Below are 10,283 nucleotides of genomic sequence, written 5' to 3' on the forward strand. Positions count from 1 at the left end.
GCCTAAGGACAAAGCATGTATTTTTGAAACAGCAGTGTGTCCTGCTTTCTTTTTCTCCCTTTCTTCCTGGAAAACAAGTCAGTGCTTTCTTTTCATGCTTCCTGACCACAGCGACTGAAAAGCCTGCTGGGGAAGGTCCGGGAGAGTCCAAGTTCGCAGGGAGGCCGGCCTGCCCGTGGGGTGCACGCTCTCGTTTCCTGGGTGCAGACGATGGCAGTCCTGGGCCAGCCTCCGACGCGCAGCCCTCTGTGGGCCCCACGCCTGCTGCGGTTTCTAATGTTGCTCTGGCAGAGTTAAGAATCTGTGGTTTTTAATTATACCCCAGGACACCGCCCGGCCCTGTTCCAGCCGCCGCTCTCCTGATGGGCCGCGCGGAGGGACTGGAGCCAGGTGAGGTCTGCAGCCGCCACGCCCATAACGCAGGAAAACACGCAGAAATCTGCATGGACACCACCGGCGATGAGTCCCGGGAACCTGTGCAGAGAGCCAGGTAGAAAGCCTCATTTCAGAAGACGTGCTTGTGTAAGTGAATGTCTGACGTTTACAAATACACAGCAGAAGTGTGGTCACATTGTACTTTGGGGTTTTATTATTGAGCGTCTTTACGGTCTCGGTCTGGTCTCCTAATTGCCTCAGTCTTGCCCCTACTGCCTGCCTTCAGCGTCTCAGCCAGAGGGAAGCCTAAGGCTTATACCATTCGGAAGGGGTCAGACACCTTTCTGCAAAGGGCCAGACAGTCAATATTTTAAACTTTGTGGCTCCCAGTCTCCAGGGCGGCAACTCGACTCCGCACAAAGCACCTACACAATAGTAGACACGTGGGTGTGGGTGTGTTCCAATAAAACTTTATTTACCAAAACAGGCTACGGGCCTGACTTGGACCTTGGGCTGTATTTTGCTAATCCCTATCTAGAAAAAGGACAGACATTAATGAGCAGTATGGTGAGCATTCAGGAGCTTGAGGTAAAAGTGGGTTAGTGAAAGAACTGGGTGGGGTTTAGGGTGGAAAAGACTCGGAGAGTTTCTTTTCATTCATGACCAGACAAACCCCATAAACAATCAAGGGGTGAGCTCCCCATGGTTAGAGGTGTGCAAGCAGAGGCGGGTGTGCTTTAATTCCCAGGCCTGTTTTTGGAGGGAGAGGTCCTTTGCTTCTACTCAAAACTCCCCACGGCCCCTTGGTGGCCCCTGCTGTGGCTCAGAGCAGAAGCCAAAGTCCTCACGAAGATGGACAACCGCTGTGTGTCCGGACAGCTGCCACCATAGCCCCCACCCCACTTGCTTTTCTTACAGCACGGCACCAGCTTTCCTCCCTTCGCATGTGGGGCCTGTGCTCTCTCCCCCGGAACCTTGGCAGGCCTATGACTTTGGTGGAAGTGACATTATGTGACTTCCAAACCTGGGTCAGAAAAGGTGGCAAAGCTCTGCCCAGTTCTTTTTGGATGTTCCCTCTGGGAGCCCAGTCGCCATGGTGTGAGGAAGCCCAAGCCACATAGAGGCCCCCGGCTGAGGTCCCAGCTGACAGTCAGCCTCAACCACGTGACACCAGCCCCAGCCCCTGTCCCCATGGGAGGCTCCGAGTGAGACCCAGTCAACTCCCAGAGCTGTGGGCTGTAGCAATGAAATGTTGTTTTAAGCCACTAGGTGTTGGAGGCGATTTGTGATCTAAAGCAGCGGTTGCCAACTGGTGGCCCGTGAGGTCCGAAAGGTTGGCGACCGCTGATCTAAAGAACATTGAATGAGTGGATGCTGAGGTGCTCTCTGCTTCACTGATCTGGGCCCAATTGGCACTGACCCCTCGCTGAAAACCAGCCCCACCTCCAGGATCTCTGTCTGCTTCCTTGCTCTCTGGAAGCTTCTCTGGGGGCAGGCGGTGGAGCAGTGGTTCTCAACCTTCTGGCCCTATAAATACAGTTCCTCATGTTGTGACCCAACCATAAAATTATTTCTGACGCTACTTCATAACTGTAATGTTGCTACTGTTATGAATCATAATGTAAATATCTGATAGGCAGGATGGTCTTAGGCGACCCCTGTGAAAGGGTCGTTCGACCGCCAAAGGGTCGCGACCCACAGGTTGAGAACCGCTGCGGTGGAGTTTCCTGGGCGTGGCTCACTGCTGGGGTCCCCGCGGGTGCTCTCCAGGCCTTGGACACATGGGGACATGGCTCTCTTCAGGCTGCTCCCCTCCCACAGTGACGAGAACAGAGGCCCCTACCCTGAGGCTGAGGGCTGCTGGTTATGGCCCTTGATCCTGATGGTCCCAGGAACTATCCACTGCTCTGGGCTCCTGCTGCCGCCTCCCCAGCAGCGGCCAGACGCCCAGCCCAGCTGGTCTAGGACTCCTGGCCGCCTGCCTGCATCCCCGCAGAGCTCACCCACCACCAGGCCCGCTTCAGGCCTCGGAGAGAAAAATGTGCGTCGGGGAGAGGAGACAATCCTGCCCACTCCTCGCCCCCAAGACACCCCCCTTTCACGGACAGTCTTTCTAAGATGACTGACAGCACCCATTCCATTCAGATTTCACCTGGAACACCCCCGCCCTCCCCCGCCCCAATGCCCCTCCAGGATGTGGGGCAACATCATGGTCCCAGCGTGGTCTCCGAAGAGCCCGCTATTCAGTATTATGTTCTGTGACCGCTGATCCCACTTCTCTCCTCCTTCCAGTGCCCCCTTTGACCTTCCCTGCCAGGCTGGGAGCTCCTTTAAGGCACGTGGGGCCGGGCTCGCAGCCATCCCGGGCCTAGCCCTGAGCGGTGGGCCGTGTGCCAGGGTGGGGTGATCCTGGGTCAGGAGACCTCTCCAGGAGAGCCCGCCTCCACCTTTGAGGAAATCCACTCTGTTCCTCAAAGGATTCCCTGTGAGTCCTGCCAGCCGAGGTACGCAGGGCCTTTGTTTGTGGAGCGCGGGTGTGGGCAGGGCGGGTGGGGCCGGGCTGGGGCCAGGAGGAACTCCCGCCCTGGTGGAAGCCCATCAGGCACCTGCTCAAGGGCCATGGGTGTCCCCAGAAATCAGCTTCTAACTCCAAAAGCTCCCCCTCCCAACCCTCCTGGGTCCTCTGGTGAGGTGAGGCTGAGCAGGGACCCCAGGCAGGAGAGGCCGAGCCCAGAGCACAGTCTGCCCCTCCCGCCGAGGAAGGAAGCCAGGGAGGGTGGCGCTGGCTGAAGGTCACACAGGAGCCCTGGCCACGGGCCACCTTGGGCTGGGCCTCTCGCGGGAGGCCTCTGGTGCACAGAGGGCCTCAACGGTAACCCTTCGACATTCTCTCCGCAGGAGGTGACAGCCGGAGGCATAGCTGAGCCTTCAGCAGGGCTGGAGGAAGTTCATGTCAATCCTATATAAATCCCCCAATAAATCCTATAACTGCAGCTACCACTGTGCTAGCGCCCGGAAGGCTGGTTAGAAGTGGTAATTTGTTAGTTGCAAGCATGAAAACGAACGCCACGATTCTCATAACCCTGCCTTGACGTGTCTTGGTTTCATAAGACATTAGAGCCTTAAAAGTGACCACCCTTTGGGTTGTCCCCCACCTCCAGGGGCCTGGCCCCTGGACTGCGGGCAGTGGGCTGGGCAGCCTCCCCCACACACCCCAGGGATGGCGGTATGAGTGGAAAAGTCAACCTGACAAGCTCAGGGGACCACGTGACAGGACCGATAAGCTTGGTGACCAAAAGTAACCACACAGGATGATCTGATCTCAAATTCCTAAGTGGGCAGACATGGCGGGCAGTCACGGACTTATAGCTTCCTTAGCAAAGGCCACTCTGGACCTTCAGGGAGCCTGTCTATTGTCTCTGTGCAGCTACTTTGAAAGGTCAGAGTCGTTTTCTTTCCCAGACCCCTCAGGGCACAGCCACCAGCACCAGAGTGGAGCCCACAGAACCCCTCCTTGTTATCTTGTTGCCCGCATACCATCTCCACGTGCTGTAAATGTTAATTGTTAACTCTCCCGCAGCCAGCAATGCAAAGGAAGGATGTGTTTTTCCATTTTGCTTTTTATCCGGCCCTGGAGATTTCCTCGCTTTGCTTTCTCCGCCTCCTTCATCTACCACCAATGGATTTGCCGTATCTTCCTTAGGCCTCCTCCTTTGATTTCTCTCTCTCTTTGATTTTAATGTATAAAATAAGCTGCAAAACTGCCTTTCTCCAGAGCATTTTCTCAGTCCGTTGAGATCTTGCTTCTGGGCATGTCCTCAAAAATTTGACTCAAATAAACTCTTATAAAACTTTTCTATAGGCCTGGGCGTTCTCCTGCCAACGCGGGAAGGTGGTGAGGAGCTGGGGCTGAGCCCAGTGCGTGAGGGACAGGTGGCCACCTCCCCGCTCCGTTCTGTGCAGAAGACAGAACCTCAGCTGCCGGCCTGTTTCAGCTGCCCCTCCTCTGTGACCTTGGGCTTGGGTAACCTCTCCTCCTAGGCCTCAATGTCTCCATCCCAGCCCTGAGCCTGGAGGGGCTGAGCTGAGTGACCTCTCTGATGTCCTCCAGTCCTGCCCTGTGGTGAGGACACGGGCAGCTCAGCTCCGGGGAAGCCCCTGGGAGGTGGGGAGTCACCTCCAGCAGTCCCGGGCTTGAACGACCTCAGGAAGGAAAGAAAATGCTCTTTAAGTTGTCATAACAGAGCGGGCCTCCAGGCACCTCCTGTTTACCGAGGCTGAGTAAATACAGCCAGGCCCTAGCAACAGGCACAAAGGGGCCCTTGTGCCACCTCCCGCCCGCCCTCCCTCCCTCTCTCCCTCCCCTCCCCAGCGCAGCCCAGCTGGGAGGCTCCAGGAGGCCGCCTGGCAGGTGAGGGGTGGGAGCAGACCTGCTGTGTGAGGGGCTGGGGCATGTCGGGAGCCAGGCCCTCGAGGACCCTTCCTCTACAGGCAGGAAATTCTGCCCTGTTCTTCCCATCAGGCTTGTCAGCGGGAGCTGGAGCTGGAGCCATGAGCCTTGGGCCACGGGCTCAATGTCACTCTTGCTTTGAACTTCAGTTTCCTCATTTGCAATAAGAGGCCACTGCACCCCATCTGTCTCTCCAGGCCTCCTTGGAGAGCAAACGAGATGATGCTCATTCTCTACCCCCTGCCCATGTGCAGACAGAGGGGCTTGTGATTTCAGGCCGTGGGGCAGCCCAGGAGTCAGGGTAAGTGAGTGGTGCCCTATCCAGTGCTCGGAGCTCCCAGAGCCCCATCTGGACGAGGAAAAGTCCCACCACTGGAAGCCGGCTCTGTGCCGGGCCCTGGGGAAGGGGGGAGGATGGTACACCCTCTCCCCAAAGGCTTGGCTGTGAAGGGTGGGGCATAAGGCAGATAAGAACAAGGGTTGATTTATTTTTTATTTTTTTGTTAATCCTCATCCCAGGATATTTTTTCCATTGCGTTTTAGAAAGAGTGGAAGGGAGGGGGAAGGAGAAGAGAGAGAGAGAGAGGAGGGAGAAAGTGAAACATTGAGGTGAGAGAGACACATACATCGATTGTTTGCCTCCCACACACACCCCAACCAGGGCCGGGATCGAACCTGCAGCCCAGGTACATGGCCTTGACCGGAATTGACCCCATGACCTTCCGTTGTGAGGAGTGATGCTCTAACTACGGAGCAACGCCAGCCAGGGTGCAAAGGACTGGTTTTTATAGTATGCGAAGTGTCACACAACTCAATAAAAAGATGAATGGCCTGGCTGAAAAATGAGAAAAAGACATGAAGAAGTAATTCATAATAGGATTCCTAAAAGAATGACTGATAGACACATGAAAAAAGTCAACCTTACCAGCCACAAAAATGAAAATAAAAGCAACAGTGAGATTTTCCCCCCTCCCATTAGAAATGTTTCTTCTGGTGTTGGCAGGAGTGTGGGGAAACGGGCGCCTTCAACAACGAATGCTCTGCCACTTACTGGCCCTTGACCGCTGACACGAACTTCCCGTGCCTCACTTTCCTCGTCTGTGAAATGGGTCGTGATCATGTGCACCTTGCGGCTTGTGGGAGGACTAAATGAGTGATTGGTATAAAGTGCTTAGAGCAGTGCCAGGCGAGGAAAATACATTGTAGCTACTATTTATCTGTATTATTACTCTTGGTTCAGAGTATACCTTGATAGTCTTTCTAAAGGCCAATTTGGTAAAAGGTGCCCCAGTTTTAAACGTGCTCACCAATTCCAGAGCTAAAGAAATAACCAGACAAATGGATACTCAGCAGAGAATTGTTTGCAAAAACAACAAAACAAAAATTGGAAATAATCATAGTGTCCATTAATAGGGAACATGCCGGTTAGATTATAATCCATCTCTCAGTGGAGAAACGCCCAGCAATTAGGTTAGATAGGGTGGGGATGTTTGTATCGACATGGAAAGTTCCACAGGTCACGCTGATGGACGAGAGCAGGTCATGTGACAGCTGCTGCAAGAGATTCCGCTTGTGTGAAACTGTAAGCACAGATTGTAGGGGTGGGCGCGCACTGTCCGGTGTGTGGGGGATGCTCGCCGGAACGCCCGCAGCCCTTTCCTCTTAGGGCAGCTTTTATTTTCTTCTTCACACTGTTTGGTGTTGTTTAAAGCCAAATACAAAAAATAAAATAAAATAATAAAGTCAAACAGTCATGCATAAAGTTGTTTTTAAAAAGCTTACCAAAGCTGCTTTCTTTAAGGTTCACAGGCAGTGAGTGCTGAATGGAAACCCGGGGGCCTCACTCCCCAGGTCCGGAGATGGACAAGGGCGAGAAGGGCCTTCCATCAGGGCATCTCAGTGGGGCCGAACAGAGAGCGAGAGGCCGTCCAGGCAGGCGGCCGGCATGGTGTGGCGTGCCTGGCAGGAGGGACACGTGTGACAGCTGCCCGGCTGGGGCTGGCCGCACCGGGAGCTCAGAGTGTTTGCTGGTTCGGGGACCCCAAACGTGGTGCACGCGGTGACATGGGCCTCGCCTCAGGAAGGGTCCTTCCCAGAGCCCGTGGCCTGGACCAGAGCTCACGGGCACCCAGGGCGGCAGCAGGACCCGAAAGAGGAGGCTTTCGGACAAAACCGGACAGGGATGTGCCTCTGAGGAAAGGAGTGTCACCGGTGCCCGGGGAGGAAGGCCCAGGCTCTGACGGCCAGGCCCCAGAGCTCAGCTATGGCTCTTCCCCCTCCGGTTTTGTTAACTGAAGGGCAAACATATTCCCTTTTATTTCAGAAGGTGCCTGGCAGCCAGGCAGCCCCAGCAAATCCTCTTCATAAAGTGCAACCACCGTGGGCCTCTCGGCCCCTGAGATGCTTCAGGGTGGGAAGAAACGGGTTGAGAACTGCAGAAACGGGTTGATATCTGGGTTTGGGGGACACAGGACACTGTGATCAAGTTTCTGGTGCCTGGGGCAGGCACAGCAGGTACGTGGCCCCCTGCAGCTTCCGGTCAGCTGTCTGGGGCAGGCCCATTTCCGGCTGGGCTTGTTGCCTTCGTGGGCACAGCTGCACTAGAATCCGGGGTCCCTTTCCTCCCTCCCCAGGAAGCTCAAACCCCTGTGCCTTCTGTCTTCTGTCCTCACATTGCCCCCTGGAGGACGGATGGAGGATGGAGCTCAGGGCCACATGGCACCAGTGCCAGGCATTTTAACGGGCCCTCCCGCCCCTCTTCCTGGCCTTCGGAATCCCAACGTCATTCAAAACAGCAGAGAGCCAGGCCAGGGGGATCCATCTCGCCTCCCTGATCCATGGTCCTGTGCACCTTTGCCAGATTCTTTCTTCCCGGCCTCCCTTGCAGCTCTAGGTGGCCACCGACCCAGTTCCAAGCAATGACATATGAGGGAACGTCTGTGGGGGGAGGGGGAGGAGGAACATTTGGGAGAGCTTTTGCTTCCTCGGTTCCAAGCAATGACATACGAGGGAACGTCTGTGGGGGGAGGAGGAACATTTGGGAGAGCTTTTGCTTCCTCACAGAAGGGACAGGTGTGGAAGGAGAGTTTTCTCCGGCCACCGTTCCTCTTCTTTCATGCCGGAGTGCAGACACGATGTCCAGGGCTGCAGCAGCCATCCTGTAACTATGTGGCACCAGGTTAACACGGAGGATGGTGGGCAGAGAGATGGAAAGAACGTGGTGCTTGCTGGCCTCACCAAGCTGCTATGCCCAGGGTCCTTGATCAATAGCAGTTACAGCTCTTGTGGTTTAGCTGGATTCTGATACTGTAGCCAAACAAACCAGGGAGGCAGGGAGGTGGGACTTGCTCAGAGGGAGCGCAGGCAGAGCACCTTGCGTGGTGCCATGATCACCATCTCACCTGTGCATGTGTGTGCGTGTGGTGTGCGTGCTTGCAGTTGCTTACACACATGGGCACACATGGCCGGGTAGGCAAAGTGTATGTCCATGTGACTCCTGGGGCCAGAATGTGATTCCTGTCCAGGTCCCATGATAGGCTGGGCCCTTGGGGAACTCCCCCACCCTTACCGAGAGGCCGTTTCCTTACCTAAATGGGGAGGATAAGGATGACTGACATGCTTGCAGCTGCTTACACACATGGGCACACATGGCTGGGTAGGCAAAGTGTATGTCCATGTGACTCCTGGGGACAGAATGTGATTCCCATCCAGGTCCTATGATAGGCTGGCCCTTGGGGAACTCCCCCACCCTCACCGAGAGGCAGTTTCCTTACCTAAATGGGGAGGATAAGGATGACTGACTAAATTGACACCGTGTCAAGCCTGGAGACAATCCAGAGGCAGGGCAAGAATCCTGGCTCCACCTGGCAGATGGGGAAACTGAGGCTCAGAGGTTTTATGTGTTTCACCACAGCCATGAGCCAAGACATGGCGAAACTGGGACTTGAATCAGATTTTCTGCTCCGCCACACACTGTGGCCTCACACAATGTTCTGGGTGTTGGAGGGCTGTGTGTGCATGTGTATGTACCGAGGTGTGTGTGCAGGGTGTTTCTGCACAGGCATGTGCAGGGGTGTGTGTGCAGAGGTGTGTGCAGGGGTGTACAGGGTATGTGCAGGGGTGTGAGTATAAGGTGTGTGCAGGGGTGCGTGTGCAAGGTGTGGGCAGAGGTGTATGCAAGGGTGTGTGTGCAAGAGTGTGTGCATGTGTGTGTGTGCAGGGAGAGTTTACAGAGGCAAGTGCAGGGATGTGTGTACAGAGGTATGTGTGCAGGGTATGTGCAGAAGCATGTGCAGGGATGTGTGTGCAGAGACATGTGCATGTGTGTGCAGAGGCATGTGCAAGGGTGTGTGCAGAGGTATGTGTGCAGGGTGTGTGCAGAGGCATGTGTATGTGCAGAGTCTTGTGCAAGGGTGTGTGCAGAGGCATGTGTGCATGTGTGTGTGCAGAGGCATGTGCAAGGGTGTGTGTGCAAAGGTATGTGTGCAGGGTGTGTGCAGAGGCATGTGCAGGGGTTGTCTGGAGGGGGGTGTGGGTACAGTCACACAGGCCAGTCACATAGGCTCTCGAGACTCCAGGGCTCCAGTGGGCTGCCTGTGTGACACTCCTGTGGCTCTCTGGGCCCTGGGGCCTCACAGCGGCTGCTTCATGCTCCCTTTTCCCAAACAACATCAACAGCAGCAGCAGCAGCAGCAAAGGCTCCCAGGGGTGAGCCTCCTCCCTCCTGTTTACCACCTGCCTGGGCCTCCCGCTGGGCTGCTCCAGGCTGCCACCGGCAGGCGCATCTCCCAGGCGCCCCTCCTTCCCTCCGGGCACCTTGGGGGCCAGCTTTGGTGCAGCTGCTCCTGAGGAGCCGCCTCCCTTTCCTTTGGTGCCAAGACCCCGAAACAAGAGGCGCTCCCCAGCCTGGGGGCTGGTGGGGGCCTGCGGAAGAGAGAAGGAAGCCAGAGGCTCCTCACCCTCTTCCTCATCAGAGCAGATTTTCAGGTTGTCCTGAAGACAGGGGTCCACTGGGACCCCAAGTTCCAGCCCAGAGGTGGCTCAGTCATGGCAAGATGCTGGGAACCCCTCCTGTCTCACCTTCCTCCTCCCAACCTCCCTGCCCTCACCTCCCTGCATCCCTGGTAGAAGGAGATTCTGCCCTCCCCAGCCCTATCCAGAGCTCAGGGCAATCCTACCTCCTGGCCCCCTCTCCCCCCAGGGCGAGAGACAGCCCCACAGGCTCACCTCCTCGATTTCCTCACCACAAACACGCAGTCCTGCTGTCCTCCCCCCAGGGAGTCTTTGATCCAGCTCAGGCGCCGCTCCAAAAAGTCATTAAAAGAAAGTACAGACAAGGAGAGGAAAAAATTGCCCTTCGTCAGAATAAAGCCAAACACTGTCACCCGCCAGGGCCGCTGGCCCTCCCCCAGGAACTCCAGAGAACCTCTGGGGGCGGGGCAGGGGCCGGAGGGAGAGA

The sequence above is a fragment of the Myotis brandtii genome, unplaced genomic scaffold (assembly GCF_000412655.1).
Source record: "Myotis brandtii unplaced genomic scaffold, ASM41265v1 scaffold332, whole genome shotgun sequence".
NCBI lineage: Eukaryota > Metazoa > Chordata > Mammalia > Chiroptera > Vespertilionidae > Myotis > Myotis brandtii.